Below are 7240 nucleotides of genomic sequence, written 5' to 3' on the forward strand. Positions count from 1 at the left end.
TGATTTTGTTTAATTGATTAAATTGAAAACGTTAACATTAATTTATGAACGGTGAATCATGTGATAAAGGCAATATTGGTGTTTCACATTATATGTGATTTTTTTAAAAGTTTCTTTGAGGAGTCTCCTGCTTTGTGCATTATTATTCAGATTCAGTACCTATTGTAGATGTACCCAATCTGTTTCTGCATTTCGTCTAAAATATCATTTATTATGAGGTATGAATGTAGTGTGAATGTTGCATGTGGGAATAAAAAAATTATTGTTTTTCTGTCACAACTTACTAAATTGTATGTCAATCTTATCATTCTTTTATGGGGGCTAATGTGAAGTTTTTTGAGAGTGTAGATGATGTTAACAATGTTTTCTTACTGGTAATAATAATCTTACTATAATACACCAAAATATTCGTAGTATGAACCGTAATTTTGACTCCTTTATCACATACTTGAATTGTTGGAATAAAAGACCGGATATTATAGTTTTATCTGAAACATGGACTCAATCTGAAAATGATGCAGCTATGTATAACATTGAAGGGTATGATAGATATCATGCTGGTGCTGATTTCACAAGAGCTTCTGGTATTATAATATTTGTTGCAACTGAAGCGGGTATAACGTGCTCTGAAATTACAGCAAATATCATCGGTGCTGATTCTGTATTACTTGAATGTCGCATGTTTAACTATTGTTTTAGTATTCTTGGTATTTACAGATGGCATGGTGTACAAATAGAGAATTTTCTTGATAGTCTTAATGAATTGTTGGAGGGCTACCAAGCTGCAAATTGTTTTATAATAGGTGACATTAATATTGATATAAGCAGAATTGGTGATATTAAAACTTTAAAATACTTAGAAATGTTGTTTAGCAATGGGTATGAGTGTCTTATAGACATGGATACTCGCTTATTGAATGATAGTTCATCTTGTTTGGATCATATATTTTTTAGATCAGCCTTAAATAAAAGAGCTGTATCAAGTGCAGTAATTGAATCTCAGATTACTGATCACAGAGCTGTAGCCGTTTCCTTATCTAAAAGTAGTTGTGAAAATTTCAGATTGTCTTCAACGGAGAAATCAATAATAGATTATGATAAATTAAACAGCTTATTAATGCATCATGACTGGAGTTCGGTATATTTTTCTAATGATGTTAACTTTAAATTCAATACATTTATTGGTGTTTTGAATAATTACTTAAAACAGTCAAAGTACACTATTCTTGTAAATTTAACCAGCCATGATAAGAAATTGAAACCTTGGATGACTGAAGGGTTGTGTGCTGCTATAAAAAATCGTGATAAGCTTTACAAAAAAATGTCCAGAAATCCAAATGACAATAAATTAAAATCAGATTATTTGAAATTTAAGAAAAAGTTAGTTGTGTGGATAAATGAACAAAAACATAGGTATTTTTCTCATCTCAATGTCTTACCTATCCAGCAACAATGGAAAGAAATCAATAAATTGTGTGGTCAAGCGTCAAGAAAACAAACAATTAGTTTACAGATAGGAGGTACAATTGTTAGAGAAGATCAGACTGTAGCTAAGGAGTTCAATAATTATTTTGCTAAAGCAGCGGTTGAAGTAACTTCTTCGGTGAAACCTTTATCTGATGAAAATAAGCAACTGTTAAGGAATAAATTTAAAATAAAAAATTATTACAATTCAATATTCCTTGAGCCTTTTCATTTTGATGAAATTGATAAGTTAATTCAGAGTTTAAAGAATGGCAAGTCTCCAGGCATGGATGGATTTAGTGGTAGGTTATTAAAAATAGTGTCTACATCAATTATTCCCGTTCTTTGTGACATTTTCAATAGTAGTATTTCTTGTGGAGTATTCCCTGATGCCTTGAAAATAGCCAAAGTTGTGCCTATCTATAAAAAAGGTTCAAAAACTGATATTGCCAATTACAGGCCAGTATCTTTGCTTTCAGTTTTTTCTAAAATACTAGAGAAACTAGTAAAGAAGAGAATTGTAGATTTTTTCAATGTTAACAAATTCTTCTACAGTGGCCAATTCGGCTTTCAACAGGGTTTGAGTACTGAAATTGCGCTGAATCACTTTATGACAAATATTTATAATAGTTTGAATACTCGTGGTAAGATGAAAGTTTCAGGGCTCTTCCTTGATATTAAAAAAGCTTTTGACACTGTTGATCATGATATATTGATAAATAAGTTGTTCATGTCTGGGGTTCGTGGAATCCCCTTAAAGTGGTTAAATCTTATTTAGAGAATAGGAGCCAATGTGTTAGTATAAATGGTATTAATAGTGAATTGGTTGTAAACAGCAATTGTGGAGTCCCTCAGGGTTCAGTCCTGGGGCCTCTCTTATTTTTAGTATATATAATGACTTATTCTCATTGAATTTTCATGGATCTGTAACATCATTTGCTGACGATACTGCACTGGCCTATTCAGCTAATAGTATAAATGAATTACAAATGATGTTACAGTCAGACTTGAGCAATTTGAGACTCTGGTTTGATGGGAACAAAATAGTGTTAAATGCTTCTAAAACTAACTTCATTAATTTCTCCCTATCAACGGTTTTTGAATTCTCAGTCCCTTTAAAGTATCACGAGATAGATTGTCAAGCAGAGTCATGTAAATGTAATAGTATTTATCAAGCTAATTCCTTGAAGTATCTTGGTATGACTTTGGATGACAGATTAATTTGGACAAATCACATAACAAATTTGAAATGTAGACTTCTTTTTTTAATTAGGAAATTTTATAATCTTCAACAATTCTTACCTAGATATATTCTCCGTCAATTGTATTTTGCATTTTTTCACTCAAAACTAGATTATGGATTATCTTGCTGGATGTCAACATATGCTTGTCACTATAATCCAGTTGTAATTCTACAGAAAGCCATAATACGCATCATTTGTGGTGTTAAAAGAAGGATTCACTCGTTCCCTTATTTCAAAATTTTGCAAGTTCTGCCCTTGAGAAGCATGTATGTGTTCAAGGTGCTGTCGTTGTTCTTTAAAATGAGTGGGAACCGAAATATGGGGATTGCGCCTGAAACTCATCCAATGGGTGAAGTGGTAACACGGCAAAGAACAAGAGAGTTGCTAGCAACACCAAGGCCTTATTGTACCAGGTATAAAAAGAGTTTTGTATTTTTAGGATGCAAATATTACAACTTGCTCCCTACTGACATAAGGAGAATCAATTCTTTGACACAATTCAAAGTGAAAGTAAAGAAATGGCTTTTGAGTTTGTCATTTGAAGATTTAATGATGTTTATAGAACTATAATACTTTTATTTTTTACCTTTATTAATTTATTTTTTATTTGTTGTACTCATTGATGAGTTCTACGACTTTGTCTATAATTAAACACCATCTCAGTGGTGTTGATGAACTTAAATATTTTTGTGTACTCATCAATTAGGGTTTTTTTATATATACAACCTTGTCTTTAATTGATATTATTATTATTGCAATTTTTTCACAATTTTGTCTGTACTGTGATACTGTTGTTTTAATGTCTTACTTCTAAGTGAGGAATTTATTTTTCCTTGTTGACAGTCTGTGTGTTATTTTTAAAGCTAGTGTTTATCATTTTTTGCTTTTCTCTTCATAATGTCATCTATACTTGAGCAATCTAAGCCTTGTTTTATTACCATGGAATGAATAGTTTAATCAAGAATTAGTTGTTGGTTGTGACTATTTATTATTGAATTGTATGGTAAAGCTCAAATTGATTCCCATATGCATGTGTGAGAGTGTGTGTGTCTGCGTGTGTGAAAGTACATTTTGATAAAAATTAGCAGTGTTGTCAGCTCCTACTAACGGGCAAAAGACTTTGTTCTTTTTTGTTAGTAGTAATTTTATTTTGCTCTGTGAAAATCATGTTTTTTTTCCTTTTCTCTTATTATACGGTATATATTTTTTAGTTTTAAATTACAGTATGTTATTATACTCAAGAGAAGGAACTTGTACTATAATTTGTTTTGATGCAAAATAAAAAATTATTTGATTTGATTTGATTTGATTTGATTTGATAAATTATTCTCGAGTCAAAAGAGAAGTAAGTTACATGAATAATCACAGTCCAATAATCATGTTCTGGTCGATTAAGGGTTGGAGATCATGACGATCGATAATAATTGAACAATTATTGTGTGTTCATTGAAGCATCAACAAATCATTAACTCTGCAGCGTTTTTATCTGATAATTAGGGTTCTAATCAGTTGCGAGCAAACGCTGGCTGTTGAATGAATTCCAATTATTGTTTTCAAATGAATGATGAATGAATGAATTGACCAATAAATTACAATCATAAAATACTGAATTTGAAGCAAAAATTTACAACTATGCAAAAATCAAATCATATGATTATTTTGTAGTTTTAACGCTCAAATAATTCATCAAGAGTTCATCAGAATGAAACAAATAATTATCGAGACATCAATTGAGCTATACAGAACTTTAATCAATGTTTTCAACTAGATAATATCTGGATTTATCCTATCTTCATCATCCATCTATTATTATAGAGTAGTAGAGCATCCACCAACCGTGGTTTTCACCCTTGAGTGAGAATGACATTGACTGGAAAAAAATTGGCTCTTTCCAAACAAGGAGTTTTCCGTCAAACGTTTTGTAAATAACAGTTTCCGGCAATAATTATTTCAACAGAGTACAGAAGCTCCTATTGTGTCATCAGAAGATTCTATTCTTCATAATAGACATGATTTACACGCGGCTACATGAACAAGTACATTTTTCTAGAACGGAAATGAGGAATGATGAAACCGAAATGACCTATGGAAAAATCTTCTAAGGATATTGTTTGCTAATTCCAAGAGTTTAAGTATCGTACTCTTAAACTTGTTGATAAGGTTGTAAAAATCATGACAAATCAGAAGTGAACATTGCTTGCTGAACTCAACAGCCAATGAATTGAAAATCTATATTATTTATTGATTTGAACAGTCACAAACACGATATTTGGAAAGAGATACAGGCAATTGCCAAAAACTTCTTCAATTCCTTGATTTTGGCACATAAATAGTCCAAAGTGAGGTTAAGTTTAAAATTTATGTTAAGATCGATGAATAAGTAAATGAAACAACTGAAGAGACATAACATTATTATAAAAGCGAAATGACACTGATTCATTCATTCACTCACTCATTCATAATCAAAAATCTACTGTACCAAATACGTTCAAATTTGAAATGTATGTTCAGTTGGCTTTCTGTATGTTCACTTTTGAATTTTGAATGTTGTATATTCTGAGTTCTGAAGAAAATTTTGTCCCACCATGGCATGATGACTGGTAACTGGTTAAAAATCACATAAGTTATTGGTTGACAATCTATTATGGAGCTCAATTTTTCAACTCTCATCATCTTTTTAGAGCTCTCTTCATAGGAGACGAGCGAGAACTATATAGTGGGCAAGAGATTTATTAGCGTTAGATAGTTTGTGATCAATAGATATCATCGTTAGATAATAATCTGTGGCTGTAAACATAATCTAGATTTATTGTTATCAACCAATCAATCACCAGTTAATCATATCATCCCTCAACACTCAGAACATAGTACCAGAGACAAAAAATCTAGGTATCTTTACTCTATGATGGTACACACTGATACTGATGAACATGTCACGATACAATACAATGCTGAAAGAACATCAATAGTGTTCATTATTACGCTTACGCATGCGCTAAGAGAATGCTCGGAATAATTTTATTGCTGGTTGACCGAATGATTTATAGCCTGCCTTGTTCAACCGGGAGCAGATGCATCTCTATTGGGGAACGTGACCAGAAGTCCGCAGTTACTTTCTCTTTCTGCACTGTGTGCAAGGCGCTTTGCTTCAACTGTCATACCATCTTTCACGAGAATCGATCAGTGTTATATCACCACAAAATTTGAATACACACGGTAGTACATTGGCGATTTGCATGTGGGTTGTGGAAAATACCCAGCAAAACTAACTAGGTCTATGCATTTTCAAGTTAAACTAGCGAAACTAGAGAACAGAGAGAATACAACATTACTTGCTTTGGGTAATTTATTTGATTAAACAAAATAAATGAATAGGGTGATGCAATTTTTCTCTCTCTATGTTATACAGTAGTTGTTTAAGATCGATGAATAAGTAAATGAAACAACTGAAGAGACATAACATTATTATTCCAGGACATAATCATCGTATCAATATGGAGCAAAGTCTAGCCTGCTTACCAACATCTAATCTCATCCGAGAGACAAGGAAATAATATTCATAAGTTGAATCCTCACAAGGCTAGAGACTACCCTTGGACTTGGCCTCAACACATGGGTATCGCCGTTACGATGGGCTACTTATATTCTGTATCAGCAAAACTGAATGTACTGAATGTAGCGGAGTACCTGAGTACTTAGCTGAGGTAGCCTACTTCCCACCTATTGGAGAAAAATTAACAAATTTTTACCTTCGAATGATATGTTTGATAGTGACTATTTTGGTCAGAGTCATGATGCTTGTTGATGAATGATTTATGGTATATGATAATGAGATATGGTAGCTAATGTATTTCTAGTATTGACAATTTATTAGGTAAAATATTTCGTAATACTAGGCTACTTCATAATTTCACTCAGCGACTCTGGTAATTTACTTGAGTGAATAACTATTAGTGAAATAGAATCTAGAATGTCTGCATAGATGACTAAGAAAATGACACCTCGAGGCGATGACTCACATACATGTGATTATTATTATAGTTAAACGGAAAACATTCGTTTCATTCTTGTAATGATCATGGCCAAAATAGAACAGGCTAATATTTTTGAACCAGTCAACCCACAAAAGAAGGTGCTAGCTGACTCATACGCGAATCAATTTTATAACTCGTTCTATAATGAGTACAAATATTATTTGAAAAGAAATAATTATAATATTTTTTTATTAACATTATCAATACCCTGTGGTGTGTGGGCTCTTCTATTGTGCTTGAAATCGAACAATACAAGAGAGACTTGAACAAAGAAAGGTAAAGCACCAAGGATGTAGAGCAATTTAGAGATACAGTAATAGCAGCAATTCCTCCTTTAGTTATGTTAACGTAGGTCAGGATCTGCTATCGAACGAGGTATGCGGATTTGTACCAGGAGGTTCTAACAATACATATGTAGTATGCTAACATCATTAATATCTTACTTGATCACAACAGACGCAAACTCTAACCTTGATGAATGGAAACACTCTTTCTAAA

This window comes from Nilaparvata lugens, chromosome 11, assembly GCF_014356525.2.
Source record: "Nilaparvata lugens isolate BPH chromosome 11, ASM1435652v1, whole genome shotgun sequence".
Lineage (NCBI taxonomy): Eukaryota > Metazoa > Arthropoda > Insecta > Hemiptera > Delphacidae > Nilaparvata > Nilaparvata lugens.